This window comes from Dromiciops gliroides, chromosome 5 (assembly GCF_019393635.1).
Source record: "Dromiciops gliroides isolate mDroGli1 chromosome 5, mDroGli1.pri, whole genome shotgun sequence".
Classification (NCBI taxonomy): domain Eukaryota; kingdom Metazoa; phylum Chordata; class Mammalia; order Microbiotheria; family Microbiotheriidae; genus Dromiciops; species Dromiciops gliroides.
In genome coordinates this window covers 88,992,388-89,009,541 of record NC_057865.1, presented here as the reverse complement: position 1 = coordinate 89,009,541, position 17,154 = coordinate 88,992,388, and the positions used below count along the sequence as shown (strand labels likewise).

The 17,154-nt window shown below is 38.4% G+C and overlaps 1 protein-coding gene and 1 pseudogene across 6 annotated transcripts in view; one reads left to right on the top strand and one right to left on the bottom strand.

Annotated features, from left to right (window-relative positions):
• DPP6 (dipeptidyl peptidase like 6) overlaps positions 1 to 17,154 on the top strand; it is a 1,357,728-nt gene that overhangs the window by 549,864 nt on the left and 790,710 nt on the right. The gene's annotated exons all lie outside the window — the stretch shown is intronic.
• LOC122728127 lies at positions 8,841 to 9,432 on the bottom strand (annotated as a pseudogene).

The window sequence follows — 17,154 nt, the reverse complement described above, 5'->3', positions numbered from 1 at the left end:
CACAAAAATCTAAGGGTTGTAATGGATTTGGAAAGTGTCAACTGTGTGATGGCAGTCAAAAATATGAATAGGGCTTTTAGACTGAATTAAAGAGGCACAGCATTGAAAGTGAAGGAAGTGATGAACCTGCTGTCTTCTGACCTTGTGAGATCACCTCTGGACATTTGGAGTATTATATTTAGGTCTGGGCACTGCATTTTAGGAAGGATATTGACAAAATTGGAGTGGATTGAAAAGGGTGACCAAGATGATGAAAGTACTGGAAAAACATGTTATATTATATCAGCTAAAGAAATAGGACATATTCAACTTTCAGAGGAGAAAATTTAAAGACAGCCTGATAACTGTCTTCAAGTATTTGAAAGCCTGTCTTAGGAAGGAAGTATTAGACTTATTCTGATCTATCCCACAGGGCAGAACTGGGAGCAATGAGCGAAAGTTGAAGGAAAGTCGATTTAAGCTTCATAAAAGGAGAAATCCTTAATGATTAGACCCATCCAGAAGCAGAATGGGCTGACTCTGGCAGTGGGAGTTGCCTTATATTGGATGTCCTAGGCAGACACTGAAGGGTCACTTATAAAGAATGTTCCAGATGATTGTTCTGGCATGGGTTGAAATATGTGTTCTTGCAGTTTTCTTCCAACATTAGATTCTGTGGTTGAAATGCATGATATTTGAATTCAGAAAGAGGGCTCCCTTCTGCTGAAGGTATTGAGTGAAAGTTATATGGCATATCTGAGATTTCAACTGTGTATTTAAGGACAGACAGGTAGATAGAACTGAAGATCATTGAGTAGAAAAGGAGGACATGCAGGAATGGTGGATTCCAAGACACATTTTTCACATACAGAAACAACAGCTTCTCTTGTCCCATAGCACTGTTCAGAAAGTCCTTCCTAATATCAAACAACCAGAATAATTTTCTGAACTTAAGCTTATTGGTAGCATATCACTACAAAGAGTGTAGTAACTTTTTAGTCAAATACTGAAATTCATATCAGTTCATTATTCACATAGGCATTTAGTGAAACCCACAAGCCCATATAATCTCCCCTGGGTCAAAACAAATTGTAATTATTATTTAAAAAGAACTTTGCAGGCATTGCCATAATCCCCATTTTGCAGCTGAAAACTCATGCTCAAAGAAATGAAGTCAAGGTCTTTCTTCAAAGTCCAAACTAGTGTCTGGAACTGTTAACCCAAATCTGACAGGAAGTCCATTGCTCTTTCCACTACAGTCAGTGAAAGCTGTGTTAATGCATGCCATAGGCATAGTTGGGCTTTATGGAAGAGAGACTTAGGCATGCTCAGTATGGTTGGTTTGATGGATAACCAGGTGCAGAACTATGTGGAAAGGATATTACTTCCCTCTTTCCTTACAGTCCCTTTTACCATTTCTATGAACACCATTGGACAATGGACTAAGAGTCAGAAGGCCTAATTTTATGTCCTACTTCTTTCACAAACTAGCTATGTGGCATTGGATAATTCTCTTAAGATCTTTGAACCTCAATCTCCCATCTCCCAAGCGGAAATGATATAATCTTCCCTATCTAATTTCAGGGATGTTTTAAGGATTTGGTGATATAATGGTTGTTAAAGCACTTCAAAATTATAAAGTATAAAATAAATATTGATATATAGACAGGTTGACAGATAGATAGATAGATAGATAGATAGATAGATACATAGATAGATAGATACATAGATGGACACATAGATAGATAGGTACATAAGTGATAATAATTTTTCCTTTGTCTCTATCCAAACTTCTGCAACTCTAGGATTATAGGATCATGGCACTATCAATAATGATCTAGAAGGGACCTTAGAAGCCATTGAATCCAACTCCCTCATTTACAAATATAGAAAGTGAACTACATAGGTATTAATCAACTTTAGGTGAAGCAACTTCCTCAGGGTCAGCCATTAAATAGGGTCACATAGCTAATAAATATCTCAACATTTGAATAGAGATCTAATGCCTTATTCAAATGTCATGTTGACTCCTAAAACACTTTTTTTGAGCATCTGTTTGAGACAGAAATGAATTATGGACCTAAAGCTTGACCTAAGCTAATATCACAACTTGGTGGCAAAGAGTTGTTAGAGGTTTCTGAAACAACTCTGCACTCAAGTTCTTGACATCAAAAGGAGTGAAAATACTTCACAGGACATCTTTTTTTCTGACTGGATAGTTGAAGCCCTCTAGTTCAATTGAATGGCTAGTCACCTCTTCTCCTTAAGATCTGAGTGTTTTCCTAGCAGCCTGAGACTGAACCACATCTTCCCATCTCTCTCATTTGTAAGAGTAACAATATATCTAACCTGCTTAGAAATTTCAGGGAGAAAATAACTGAAAGAAAAGTCAATAATAACAAATAATATCCCATTAAGAAGGCATCATTAAGGATTATTTTTCCTTATCCTACTGGTAACAGCATCCTTAAGAATGACATCATTAGGGAACTCAATAGTCTAAGCTTAATAGAATTAGTAATCAAAAAAGATCTTCAGATCAATAATCCCCCATACTGGTTTGTAGAATACAGTTATTCCTAGTGAATGCTTCAAGAGAGAATCTGACACTCCATTTTAAAAACAATTTAAAGTGAAGTTAGTGCTTTAGCAAGAGGCCAGATTGATAGCTTCATATTATAAATTCAACACTATCCTATGCCCCCTGCAGAGAGAGCATGTAATTAGCAACACAACCAGGTCTCCCTGTGTGCTTTTTACAAGGTGTCCATGACTCAGAAACTGCCTCCTCAGCTCCACTTCTATATTTCCTCATGAAATTAGAAATATTAAGAAGATACCATGCTTCTGGCTGACTCAATTTTCTTTTAGGAATAGAGGCAATTGATACAGTTCTGGCTTTAAATGAGTTGTTACCTCATATTTATAGCTAAACATTAGCCAGTGATAGGGCCCTGGTGTAAAAAATATTGTAGCTTTATAAGTAGGAAGAAACAGGTAATTTGTTTTCCTTAGTATTGGTCAGCCCCATTTGTTAGTAGCTCAGGTTCAGTTCTGGGCTTTCAAACCAAATGGGGAAGATGGAGTCCTGAGAGAAAAATTCCTTTGAATACTACTTCTACTAAAATTCCTTAAATTAATATAGTACTTTATATTTTTATAAGCATGCTTGTATAAACTATTTTATGAGAAAGGCAAATGAAGGAAGGAAGAAGGAGAGAGTGACAGAGAAAAGAAAAGAGAGCAAGGAAGAGACAGAGATAGAAATATATGATTTGGGGGTTGGAAAATTTTGACTATGATGAAAATTAAAGGGAATTAGGATAGTGCAACCTGAAGAAGAGAGGACTGTGGGCAGATTAACACCCTCAGCACATATTTGTTAAGCATATGTTATGTGAAAATATGCTAAGCCCTGGAAATACAATAATATTTTTAAAAACTTGTACAACACAGAACTCATTATCTTCTCCCCCAAATCTTCTCCTCTCCTGAACTTAAAATCAATTCATTGACTCAACAAGCATCTATGTACGTGGCACAGAGCTATACACCAAAGATAAGGATAGGGATAGGACCTGTGATTTCATTGGTGTAGGAATCTCCCAGGCAAGGAAATATTCTCTACTAATGCAGGTTGGCACACTTCTCTATAACTTCCAGTCTTAGAGATTTGCCTATAGTATTGAGAAGTTGTGACTTCCCTGGGCTTACTCAGTTAATGTTTATCAGAGATAGGACTTTCACTATGATCTTCCTGCCTTTGAAGCCAACTTTCTACCAGTTATACCAGAACCTGCCCCACCGTCTCTCTCTCTCTCTGTGTCTGTCTCTCTGTCTCTCTCTGTCTCTGTCTCTGTCTCTCTCATATCACTGGAATTGCAAAGGCAAAAAATAAAATAGACTACTCTATTTCTCTGAATAGCACTACTATACCCCCTAGGCCTTCAAAACCTCTTTTCTTTGTCTTGTTCCTCTTCAGTGGCTCTGCTATCCAAAGTCTGGTTAATTCTACTTCAGGGATGTCTCTAGCATCTGCTTCCTCTTCATGCCCACTAACTAATTTAAATCCTCATTATCTCTTGCCTGGACTATTCCAGGAGCTTTCTATCTGTTCTTCAGTCTGTTCAACCTGCCTTTCCAACCTTTTTACCTATTACTTCCCTTCCTGTCTTTAAAAATACATATTATTAATGTATTTTAGCATTCTTTTCTTTTTAAATTTTCAGTTTCAGATTCTTACCTTCCCTCCTAACCTTCCTTACCCACTGAGAAAGAAAATGGTATAATATAAATTATACTTGTGAAATCATCCAAAACAAATTTCCATTTAAGCCATATCACAAAAGAAAACAAAAAGTAAGAAAATTATACTTAAATTTGCACTCAGCATTCATGAATTCTCTCTCTATAGGGAAATAGCATTTTTTCATCCTGATTCTTTTGGAATTTTTTTGAATTGTTGTTTTGATGGGAGTAGCCCAATCTTTCACAGTTGATCATCATTACAGCATTGCTATTAATATCCACAATGATTTCTTGGTTCTTTCTCTCTTCACTTTGCCTCAGTTCATATAGGTCTTATCATGTTTTGTTTTGTTTTTAAACTACCCCATCAAAATTTCTTATTGTACAATAGTACTCCATCACAATCATATGCCATAGCTTGTTTAGCCATTTCCAAATTGATGAGCATCCCCTAAATTTCCAATTCTTTGTCACCACAAAAAAGCTGTTATAAATATTTTTGTACATATAGCTTCTTTTCATTTTAATTTGATCTCTTTGGGATACAGATCTAGGAGTGGTATTGCAGGATCAAGGGGTATGCACAGTTTTATAGCCCTTTGGATAGTTCCAGATTGTTCTCCACAGTGGTTGAACCTTCCTTCTCTTTATTGTCCAGCCAAAATGGCCTCATCATTGTTCCTCATTCATAACTCTTCATCCCTCATATCTGCACTATCTAGCTCTAGCCTCCATGCCTGGATATATTACCCTTTTTTCTACAGCTCATAGAGTTCTTTTAATACTCAAATGCTATTTTAATATGCAGACTTTTCTGATGCTCATAGTTGCTAGAGTCATTTCTGTTCCTCAAAAAATTAAGCTTTTATTTATTCTGTAAATATTTATATTCATATCTATCCCTAATAGAATGTAAGTTTCTGGAGGTCAGGGATAGCCTTATTTTTGTCTTTTAGTCCCCAGCAATGTGTCTTGTGCCTGGAACAAAATAGGTACTTAATAAATACTTTTTAATTGACTTTTCTCCAATCTATCTTTCATAGAGAGTAGTATTCATAAAACCCATTTTTATAATTATTCCCCTACATTCAAAAATCTTTAAAGGTTTCCCATTACCTAGAGAATAAATCCCAAATTTCTTGTCTTGATAATCAAGGTCCATCATTTGCCCTGATAGTAATCGTAACTAACTCCTATTTCCATGGCACTGGAAAGTTAACAGAATGCTTTTCTCACAACAATTCCATCAGGTAACTTATGAAATTCTTGTTCTGACTTTATAAATGAGGAAACAATCTCCAAAAGATTTGGTGATTTGCCCAAGTTCTTCAAGAATATATCAGAGCCTAGTTTACTAATTTCAGTTCTAATGCTCTTTCTTTTTCTCACCTTTTTATCTCCTTCCTCCCTTTTATATTCCCACAAAATGGTCTAGCAACCATTCCTTACCATACATTTTTAGGCCTCTATCTTTGCGCATGTAATTATCTCAACCTGGAATGTTCTCTCTCCTCTTCTTACCAAAATCTTATCTTGCAGGAAAGGCTCAGCTTAAATGTTGCCTTGTCTGTAAAATTTATTTGAATTGCACACTTAGAAGTAACTTCTCCTTGCTCTGTATTCCCAAAGTTCTTTTAACTCTTATGATATTTTTCCATCCTAGTTTATATTTTAGTTATTTATATTCATGTCTTATCTTCCTTCTAGAATATAAGTTTTTTGAAGGCAGGGAAGATAGCTTATCTTGCTGTGTATTATTAAAAGAGTCACAATAGATATAAGTTTGAAATAAAATGTTTATGAAATTGAAATAAAACAAGGAACAAAATTTATTCCACAAAGGATCTCGATTCTTCCCTTCTATGAACATTAAAACAAAAGTAAATTAATCCTAATTAAAAAGTGGGAGTATGATTTTGGATTATTCTCTTTGGTAGCCTTCTTCCTCCCTGCTTCTCTCATTGCCTAAGAATCCATTAAAAAGTCTCAGATATCCTTTCCGCTTTCCATATTGGTACCAATGTGCAGAGTCAGGTTCATAGTTAGTAAAGACTGGAGAGCAGCTAGCTGACACAGTGGCGGGGTGCTCAGGAGTAAGAATCAAGATCTGAATTCAAATCCTGCCTTGGACACTGACTTAGCTAGTTAGACCTACACAAGTAATTTAACCTCTCCCTGCCTCAGTTTCCTTATGTCAAAAATAAGAATAGCATCTACATCTCAGTGTTTTTGTTTGAATAAAATATGTATTAAAAAGCTTTGTGGGGGCAGCGAGATGGTACAGTGGATAAAGCACCGGCCCTGGATTCAGGAGAACCTGAGTTCAAATCTGGCCTCAGACAGTTGACACTTACTAGCTGTGTGACTCTGGGCAAGTCACTTAACCCCCAATGCCCCCCAAAAAAAAAAAAAAAAAAAAAAAAAAAAAAAAGCTTTGTATATTTTTGTGCTAAATAAATTCTAGCTAGAAAGAACCTTTACTTCATATCATAGAAAGTTAATGTGGCAATGGGAACTTGGAAATTTTAAAATCATAGAATTAGGAGAGATTTCAGAGATCACCCAGTCTTGTGCTCCCATTGTACAGATCTGGAAACTGAGGCCCAAATAAATTCAGTGACTTGATCAAGTTAGCAGAGGTAGCAAGTGGAACAAGTAGTTTGAACCCAGGCCTTCTGAATCCAAATCTAATGCTTTTTTTTTTCTCTGACCCCATGTTTCATCCAGTACTAGCCCCTGGTTTTATAACATAGTGGCATTGCAAAAGGGAAAATAGTAGTGAATTTATATCCAGTACTTGACACTCAATAGCTGTGTGGTCTTGATGAAGTCATTTAACTTGTCTGGGGTCTGATTGTCTCACCTGTAGAATAGGCATAGCGATACCAGCAGGTAACTTACTTTCACACAAAACGTGGGGATCAGAGGTATGTTCAAGCAAGTAACAAGCCTTAAGGCTCCATATGTGTGTCAGTTATTATTTTGAAGAAACTGAGACCCATCTAAGCTAAATGGCTGGCATAGGCTCATGTAGAGGAGCCAGCCCTAGGATGCTATTTTGCTGATGCCCAAGTCTAGCACTTTCTCCATTATAATATGCTGCCACTCTCTGAGGGATTAAAAAAAAAGCATCTTGAATTGTTTTTGTGATCTTCTGAGGAGCCATAACATTTCATCTTCACTGACTCATTGGCATTTGATAAATCAATGCTAACAAATATGGAGAACTGTTTATAACATCAAAGTCAGAAAACGATTATGTCATCAGTGTATCCTTAAAATATAATGCCCATTTTCACAATGTTATAGAGGGAAAAAAAGATTTTATTCACCTCCTCTATTCTTCTGAGCAAGATAATTGGCAATTACTTAATTTTGGCATATGTGGGATATCTAATAGGATGATTCAAATATTACACCTAGTGACGAATCCTTCTTTCAGATCTAAGTATTCCATTAATTTTAAATGTGGGTCTGCCTACGAGACTGAGCAACAGAAATTCAGGACACTCTCCCTCCTCCTACCAACCTCCCTGACTGTCTTTGAGTCCGAGCTAAAAGCCTAACTTCTGGAAGAAGTGTTCCCTAAGCCCTCTTATTTATCCTATCTACATCTCTCTCCTCTCTCTCTCTCTCTCTCTCTCTCTCTCTCTCTCTCTCTCTCTCTCTCTCTCTCTCTCTCTCTCTCTCTCTGTCTCTCTGTATATGCATATACATATGTTTGTTTTCAGATTTTCCCCAATACTAGATTATGATCCCCTTGAGGGGCGGGACTGTCTTCTGCCTCTTTTTATATCCCCAGTACTTAGCACAGTATTGTAGGCACTTAATAAATGTTTAATGAATTGAATTGAACTGAGTCCAAATCTCAGACTGGTAGGTAATTTTGCCATAAAAAATATTCAACCATTTGACTGTAATTGCCTTTTCTGACAAAGGAAAGGTAACATAATTGAATTCGTGTTGATGTTGTGAGATCTGAGTATCTGATTTTCCCTTCAGGAACATGAATGGATCTCAAAGAAAACCCAGGAAACTTAAGAATCCAAGATATAGAGAATCTGGAGTTCTAGGGTAGTTTATAAAATAAGTAGTGGGGACAGCGAGGTGGCGCAGTGGATAGAGCACTGGCCCTGGAGTCAGGAGGACCTGAGTTGAAATCCAGCCTCAGAAACTTAACACTTATTAGCTGTGTGACCCTGGGTGAGTCATTTAATCCCAATTGCCTCACCAAAAAAAAAAAAAAAGTAGTAAAGACATAAGAAACCAGGAAATGTACAGTACAAGGCAATGGGGCAGAAACCCAGAAAAGCAATAAAAACTAAATGCAAGGCACCAGGGATGAGGAGACTTTGAAACAGAGGAGATGTATGATTTAGTCATTTTATGCTTTCCTGAAGTAGGAGCCCACACCTTAAGTGTGCTTAGCCAAGGATCTACAAGTGGTATCCTGGGAGCCAATTTAAAAAATGCTAAATAGATGAACTTCATTGATCTGGGAATTAGTAGGCAAATTTTGATACCAGTATTTAGTAAATATTTTTTGACAGTCTGTCAAGTTTTATTGTTAGAGCCAAATAGAAGGGTACTATGCACAGAGAAGATGGGGAGAATTATTTCTTGGTTTCCTCTTCCTTAGACAAAGTCTTGATGATCTCCTCTTTCTTAGCCCGTAGACACTCTTCCCAAAGCTTTCGTGCTTCCTTAGTCTTGGACTGGTGAGCTTCAGCTTGGTCAGCCAGGAACTTCTTCCCAGCCTTGTCTGCTTTCAGTTTATGAATGTGCTCTATGAAGACCCACTCATTCTTGAACTTATTCATTTCCATTCACCTTCAAGTACAGACTGTGGTACATATGACGGTCAATCTGTTTTGATTCATGATATCTTTGCAGTAGATGAAGAAGAATTCTCATTCACCTCATCCAGGTCACTGCAGGTATATGAGCATCAGCAGTAGCCTTTCTCTTACCAATGCCCATGTGCTTGCCCTTCCATCAAGCCAGAGTATTTTTCTGGCATCTGGCATGAGAGTGCACAGTAACAGGCTTCTGGATGATCAGCCCATCTTTAATCAGCTTCCAGATCTGCTGATGGGAATTGACATTAGCGATTTCATTGGTCTCATTGGGGTCAAGCCATACTTTCTTTTTTCCACATCAAAGGACACTAGAAGTAAGCCTCTTCTGAAGTCTGAGCATACTCATGTCTGCGGCCACAGCGTGGAAAAGGAAAGGCTTTAGTAAATATTTTTAAAGAAGCCTTATAGCCTGAAATAAACTAATTATATATCCCATAGTTATGGGATTGGAGCTGCTGTTCCTCACTCTATTGGACTATATTTTTTGCACTTTCTGCACTTTTTTTCCCAAATTACTTCCCTTTTGCATATTCATGCCTTTTTTTGCCTTTGATTTCTTCAAATCATGCACTCTACTCTCTTCCAGATCATTCCCTATGCATATCTATTTATTCTTATAATCATGCATTCATTCACCTAAACATGTGAGAGAGCATAAAAGTAATTTATTAAAGTATTAGAAATGCCAGGTTAGGATCTTGACTAGAACTTGAAAGCATGTCAGAAACCAGCTAGTCCAGGACCCTTATTTTACAGTTGAGGAAATTGAGTTATAATCTGATAACATTGACTGAGTGAGTACCACTGTGTACTGATTCCTGTTAGAAATATGATTGGTTTTTAATTACAAGATTGAGATATTGAGGGATTGATAGGGTAAGGGGAGGATTTCAAATGTCTGATGTCATTTGGCATCATGGAGGGTAAATACTTTCTTCTCCCACTAGGTTAGATATACCAAAGGCCTGAGGAGGGTGTGCAACTTTCATGTTTAAGAAGAAAGGTGGTAGTAGAGGTCTACTAATGGGAAGAAAAGAAATTGACAAGTCATAAAAGCATATTGTGACATAGGCTATAGGTGACACAATGGATAGAGCATTGGCCCTAGTGTCAGGAGGGCCTGAGTTCAAATCACACCTCAGACATTTAGTAGCTGTGTGACCCTGGTCAAGTCACTTAACCCCAATTGCCTTAAACACCTAGGGCTAGGGGTAGCTAGGTGGTGCAGTGGATAGAGCACCGGCCCTGGAATCAGGAGTACCTGAGTTCAAATCTGGCCTTAGAGACTTAACACTTACTAGCTGTGTGACCCTGGGCAAGTTACTTAACCCCAATTGCTTCACTAAAAACAACAACAACAAAAACAAAAAACACCTAGGGCCATCTCCCATTGTCCTGATATATATATATATATATATCTTGCCACTGGACCCAGATGGCTCTGGAGGAGAGAGTGAGGTTAGTAACCTTGCACAGTCTTCCTCACTTAAATCCAATTCAGTGCAAGTCATGATATCATCTCCCAATGCCTTCTTCAGGAACGAAGGACAAACAACAACGTGTAAGTGTTCACTAATTGTTATGTGTGTTCATTCATTCAACCAAAACTTATTATGTACCTTCTATACTTCAGGTGCTGGGTATACAATGTGAAAATAAGATGATTCCTACCCTAATGGAAGGGTTGGGGGGAGACAAAATTAGCAATTTAGGGGATCAGGATAGGCTTTAGTCAGGAAGTATTACTTGAGCTGTCTTAAAAGGAATTGGAGTATTCTAAGAGGTAGATGAAGTAGGGTATTCCAAGCACAGAATTCAGTCTGTATAAAAGTATAAAGATGAGAGATGGAATGTTGTGTAAAGGAATCTGTAATTAGGCCAGTAGGGTTAGAATTTAAAGAGTGTGAAGGGGAAAATGTGAAGGAAGCATGCAAAGATTGGCTTGAGCTCTATTAGAGAAGTGTATGTTACCCTGGAGGCAATTGTCTTGAGCAGTAGAATGATATGATCAGACCTGTACTTGAGAAATATTAATTTTGCATCTGGGGGGCAGCTAGGTGGCCCAGTGGATAAAGCACTGGCCCTGGATTCAGGAGGACCTGAATTCAAATTTGACCTCAGACACTTGACACTAGCTGTGTGACCCTGGGCAAGTCACTTAACCCTTATTGCCCCACAAAAAAAAATGCATCTGTATGGATGATAGATTAGAAAAGGGAGTGATGAGGGGCAGCAACACTGGTGAGAAACTTAGAGATGATAGCTTGAACTATGGTAGTAGGGAGACTCAGATGGATGTGAGATATTTTTGGAGGGAACAATCAACACAAATTGACATATTAGCTGGGGGGTGAGGGGGTGGGAGAGGGAGAAAGTAGAGGGAAGAGTCCAGGGTTGCAAACCTGGGTGATTGGAAATATGATGATGTCCTCAACGGATATAAGGAAGTGAGTGAAAAGAGAGGGAAGGAGGAAGGCAGAGATAATGAGTTTGAGCAGTGTTTTGTGTGGTTGACATTTGAAAATATTTTCCCTTTTAGGAACAGAAGGGCTAGAGCTGGCACATGGAAAGCCAAAGTAAAGTGACACAGCCCAGAGCATGCTCATTCTGCTGTCAGCCTGTTCTCCACTTGCTTTGCATATCATTGCCTTCCTTAACCCGCTCACTCCTGTGTATGGATTTGTCCTGTTCTCTTAAGGCTCTCACTCTTGTTCCTTCCATTGGCATAATTCTTATGTTCTTCATTCTCCAGTTTGGTCCTTCCACATCACTCACAGGCACAGCCCCCTCCTCTCTGGGCCTCCATAGCTTGGCCTCCAGATGCCCAAACATCTTCCTCCATGCAATCCTATTTCCAGTGCTGCAACAGTACTTACAGAATTCCAGAAGCGAGGACATCCAATATATTTGCTCTGACATCTTTTTTTCCCAGGACTTTAGCAGTCCTTAAACATGACCCCTATTCTGCTATCTATCCATCTCTACAGTTAAAAGAAAACTAGGAAAAAACAGAAGATGGAAGGAAACAGCTGAGATTAATAATGTGAAATGCCTAATGCAAATGGAAATAGACAACACGAGGCCTTATAGAAGCAAAGAGCCAAGAAGTGCAGAAATCTACACAAAAGCTTTCATGCCCTTAACACTATTTATTTTGCAGATTACTAAATTTCCTGCTGGTGTCAAAAATAAGTAATTGCCAATTACATTGCTCAGAAGAAAGTAATGGCAGAATAAAGTCATTTCACTTGGAAGGCTAAACTTAGAAATAGAGAATATGTGGGGAAAATCTTTGGCTTATAAATATGAAAAGAGGAAATTCCAAAGTTTAAGTGGCTTAGAGTCAAGAGAAAAAGAACAGAGGTAAAAATCAAGGACCATTTTTATAAGGACCTAAGGGAAAGACACCAGTACCAATTATATAATGAGTTGTTATTTTGTTTAAAAAAAAAAAGTTTGCTGAGCTAGTCACATGAGCCCAGCATCAATCAGACCTGAAAATCTTTTCTTCTTTGTCAGGTCACTACTGCCCTCCATAGGGTCTGAACAAAGGATAGTGTTTCCCTTCTTCTTAAATCTTATGGACACCATTCCTATGTTCCAGCACTTTACTTCTCTTTCCAAATTCTCACTAGAGTCTTTGATTCATCAAACAGAGAGGCTGTTCTTGGCTGGTGTCAAAGGATTTCCTAACTGGTCAGTCAACAATCACAAACTGAATAATGCCTGAGTATCAAATTGGTTGTAGAAGAAATACAGAAAGAAGACAATGACATCATGTCTATTCTGGGGGAGCTTCCTCCATGTCAGGAGGATGCTGTCATTCTCAGAATCCTCTTCCAAGCTGACTTCAGGCACCGCTTCCTATATGAGGTCTCTTCTGATCCCCTAAACTATCAATAGTTTCTTCCTCTTTCAATTATTTGGCACATAATTTTAATGTATTTACTTGTGTACATTTTTTCCCATTCAATAGAATTCCATTTCAATAGAATGTAAGCTTCTTGAGGGAAGGAATGGTTTTACTTTTGTCTTTGGCTCCCACAACATTTATCAAAATTCCTTGAACTCTCTGTATTAGGAGAGAGGAAGAAGTAGGAGCCCATGATTTCATTCGCATAGGAGACTCCTAATTTATAAACCCTTTTCACAGACGTAGACTGGTCCCTGAAATTTATAATGTTTTTTGGTTGTTTTTGGAGGCATCAGGGTTAAGTGATTTGTGCAGGGTCACACAGCTAGCAAATGTCTGAGGCTAGGTTTGAGCTCAGGTCCTCCTGAATCCAAGGCGCATGCTCTATACACTGTGCAATCTAGCTTCCCACAAACTGATTTTTAGAAAGTAGTCCTAGGGGCAGCTAGGTGACACAGTGGATAGAGCACTGGCCCTGGAGTCAGGAGTACCTGAGTTCAAATCTAGCCTCAGATACTTGACACTTACTAGCCGTATGACCCTGGGCAAGTCACTTAACCACAATTTCCTCACCAAAAAAAAAAAAAGAAAGAAAAAGAAAGAAAGAAAAGAAAGTAGTCAGACACTGCGAGATTAAGTGATTTGCCTATGTCCACACAGCCGGTATGTGTCAGAAGTATGATACGATATAGATGAAAGACACCAGGAAGTCATATTCCAAGGGAGGCCCATAGGGGAGGACAATTGGGATGGATCAAATCATAAAGCCAGCTTGGAATCACAGAATCTTGGAGTGGGAAGAAATTACAAAGGCCATATATATAATCCCACTCACCTCTGGAAAAAAAAATCTCTAAAATATACCTGATAAGTGATTGTCTTGCTTTTGTTCTTAAGTCCTCCAGTGAAAGGAGAGCCACTACTTCTCAGGACAGCTCATTCCTCTTCTGGATGGCTCTGATTATTAAAGTTTTCTTCATATTGAACCTAAAATTGTTTCTTGGCAACTTCATCTCATGGTTCTTAGTTCTTCATCTGGAGCCAAGAAGAAAAAGCATAACCCCTTCTGCCACATGATAGCCCTTCCTGTCCTTGAAGAAAGCTATCTTTCCCACAAGTCTCCTCTCCTCTAGTTGAAGCATCCCTGGTTCCTTCAATCACCCTCAAATGGCATGATTTCAAGGCCCTTCACCAAAATGATTACTGTCCCCTGGATGCAGTCCAGCTTTTTTATGTCCTTCCTAATATTTGGCCCTTCCTGAGAACCAATCAAAATATTCTAGATATGGTCTGACCCCAGCAGGAATACAGTGACATCATACTCACTAGCCTTACCTCAAAGAATGTCTGCTGGCTTTTCCTGGCTACAACTTCCTTTTGTATACACTTACCTTCAACTTAATTAGACATATGAGAATTCTGTCAGGAGTAGAAGTCAAGATTACTGGCCTCTAGTTTTCAAATTGTAATCTCTTCAATTATTTGAAAATTAGGACAATATTTTCCCCTCTCCAGTTCTGCAGTGAATGTCTTCTTTCCCAGTTACATTTTTAATAGAATTTTATTTTCCAAAATATATGTTAAAACAAAATTTTAACAATTTTAAAAAAAACTTTGTTTTCCAACTTCTCTTCCCCCCCGCCTCCATTTGCACCCCCCACCCACAAGAACTCAAGCAATTCAAAATAAGTTATACATGAGTAGTCATGGAAAAATTCCCATATTAGCTAGTTGTGAGAGAAAACAATCAAAAAAACAAAACTTCAGATTAAGGAATTGTCAAAGAGGAAAAGTGTAGGAGGAATAAACTGGGGGAGGGAGAAGGGGAGAGATGGTCTGGGGAGAGGTAGTTCACATGAAGGAAACAAGAAAAAAGCTTTTGGGGGAGAGTAGAAAAGGGGGAAGGAGTTGGGGAGTGAGTGAACTTTAATATCCAGTTACATTTTCAGCTGAATGAAATTCAGGGGAGTTAAGCCCTAATGACCTTGGTGAGCCCTGCCCACTCAAAGAGGTGATATAGTTATCCAAGTTCACACCAGACATCAGCAGAGTCAGGAATAGAACCAAGTTCACTAATTCCCAGTTTACAGCTCTTTCTCTGATTCACTTCCATTCAACAAACCCATATTAAACACCTCTTGTGCCAGGTACCAGGTTGGGTACCAAGGATAGAAAGACAAAAACAAAATAATCCCCACCTTCAGGAAGTTTATGTTCTACTTGAGTAGCACAATCTATGGACAGCTATGTCCTCCAATGGATCTGTCCTAGAGCATCCATGCAATGTCCTCAAGAGGTTCATCTTGGTGTCTTGATGTTTTGCGGAAGTCAGTGCAGTGGTCAATCTATCCAGCCTGCCATTTGGTACTTAGCACAGTGTCTGTCACATAGGAGATGCTTAAAAATGCTTATTGATTTTTGACTCTTGATCCTCAGCCAATTCACAGTTAAGTAGTACTGTTAAAGGGGCAGCTAAGTGGTGTAACAGATAGAACACCAGGCACAGAGTCAGTTAGACTCATCTTCCTGAGTTCAAATACATCCTCAGCCACTTACTAGCTGTTTGACCCTGGGCAAGTCTCTTAACCCTATTTTCCTCAGTTTCCTCATCTGTAAAAATGAGCTTTAAAAGGAAGTTGCAAACCACTACAGTATCTTTAGCAAGAAGACCCCAAAAGGGGACATGAAAAGTCAAGCATGACTGAAAAATGACTCAACAACAAAATGTCTTAGAGAGTTGCCCACAGCACTAGGAGGCAAAATGACTTTTCCAGGGTCATACAGCCAGTATGTGTTGGAGGCAAGAATTGAATCCAGGCTTTTCTGGCTTCAAATTCAGTTTTTCATCCACCATGCTGTACTAAGTCCCATAAATTAAACTATATCTACTTAAATTTTTATATTTCTTAAGTTTCTTTTCCTTAGGAACTGGGTTCTGACCAGGGTCACATAGCTGGTAAGTATCTGAGGCCAGATTTGGACTCAAGAGTAAGAATCTTCCTGACTCCAGACCCAGCATGCTAGCCACTGGGCCGCCTGGCTGCCCAAGATATTTAAGTTACAACAAAAGTGTAACCTGCATGAGTAGAGGGATTTTCCTAACCTGGGAGTTCCCTATATCAGTTAAATACAGGTTTAATTTCCATTTAACCTAACAAATAAGTATGAGAGAGAGAATGTGGAAAAGTAAAAGAAAGTCAGCTCAGAGAAAGAACTGGGTTCATGATTTGCTTCTGACATATACTAGCTGTGGGGTACTAGGCAGGGCATTAACCTCCTAATACCCAGGATACACTTTAATTCTATTAGTTACTATCCAGTTGCGCATTGCCTTTACTAAAAAGAGTACCTTCACAGCGAGTTTCCTATAGTAAAGAAATCACAGGCCAGTATCTTCTCCCCTCCCCTCCAAAAAATGAACAGATTTATCTTCTAGTTAATTCCCTTTTCCCTAGGAATTGGTTATCTATGCGAAAGACACTTTTCACTCAATCCTGTTTGCTGCCTTCCCCCTCCCCTGAGTATTTGTCAGAAAATTCTAATTTTTCAAATTCATTCATTACCATAACCAACAAATGTTATCAAAGTCTTCTGTGTGCATGGCACAGTGCTAGGCTCTGAGTGCAATTCCTAAATAAATAAAATAAAATCCCCGTCTTTACAGAAATTACAACATTTGGAAGAGAATCATGTTAATAATTTGCTATTGCTTTTCCTTAAAATATGGACCTTTAAATGTGGATTTGTAGGAGATAATATAGACTGTCTGAGGATTTTTTTTTCATTTTTTCCCACCGAAGAAATATGCTGTTCGGTATTTTTAATAGCACCATCTGTCAGGGGAGGAAAAGAGCCGGGCTGCAATATTGATCTTGTCACTTGGGGGAACAGTTTGATATTTAGGGTTATAAATAACATTTTCATTTGCTCCGTTCATGTGTTTAGGTTGTGTATGGAAGATAACCCCCTCTTCTTTTCCCTGCTCCACCACCCCCACCACCCGCAAAGATCATGTTCTTCTCAAATATTAAGATGTATATATTTTGCTGAGATCACAGTTCTGAAGCCAGAAATGCTTATCATCATATATTAAAGCATAGAAATAGCTCTTAAACCATAGGAAAATCCAAACTGGTTATATAAACCTTCAGAATG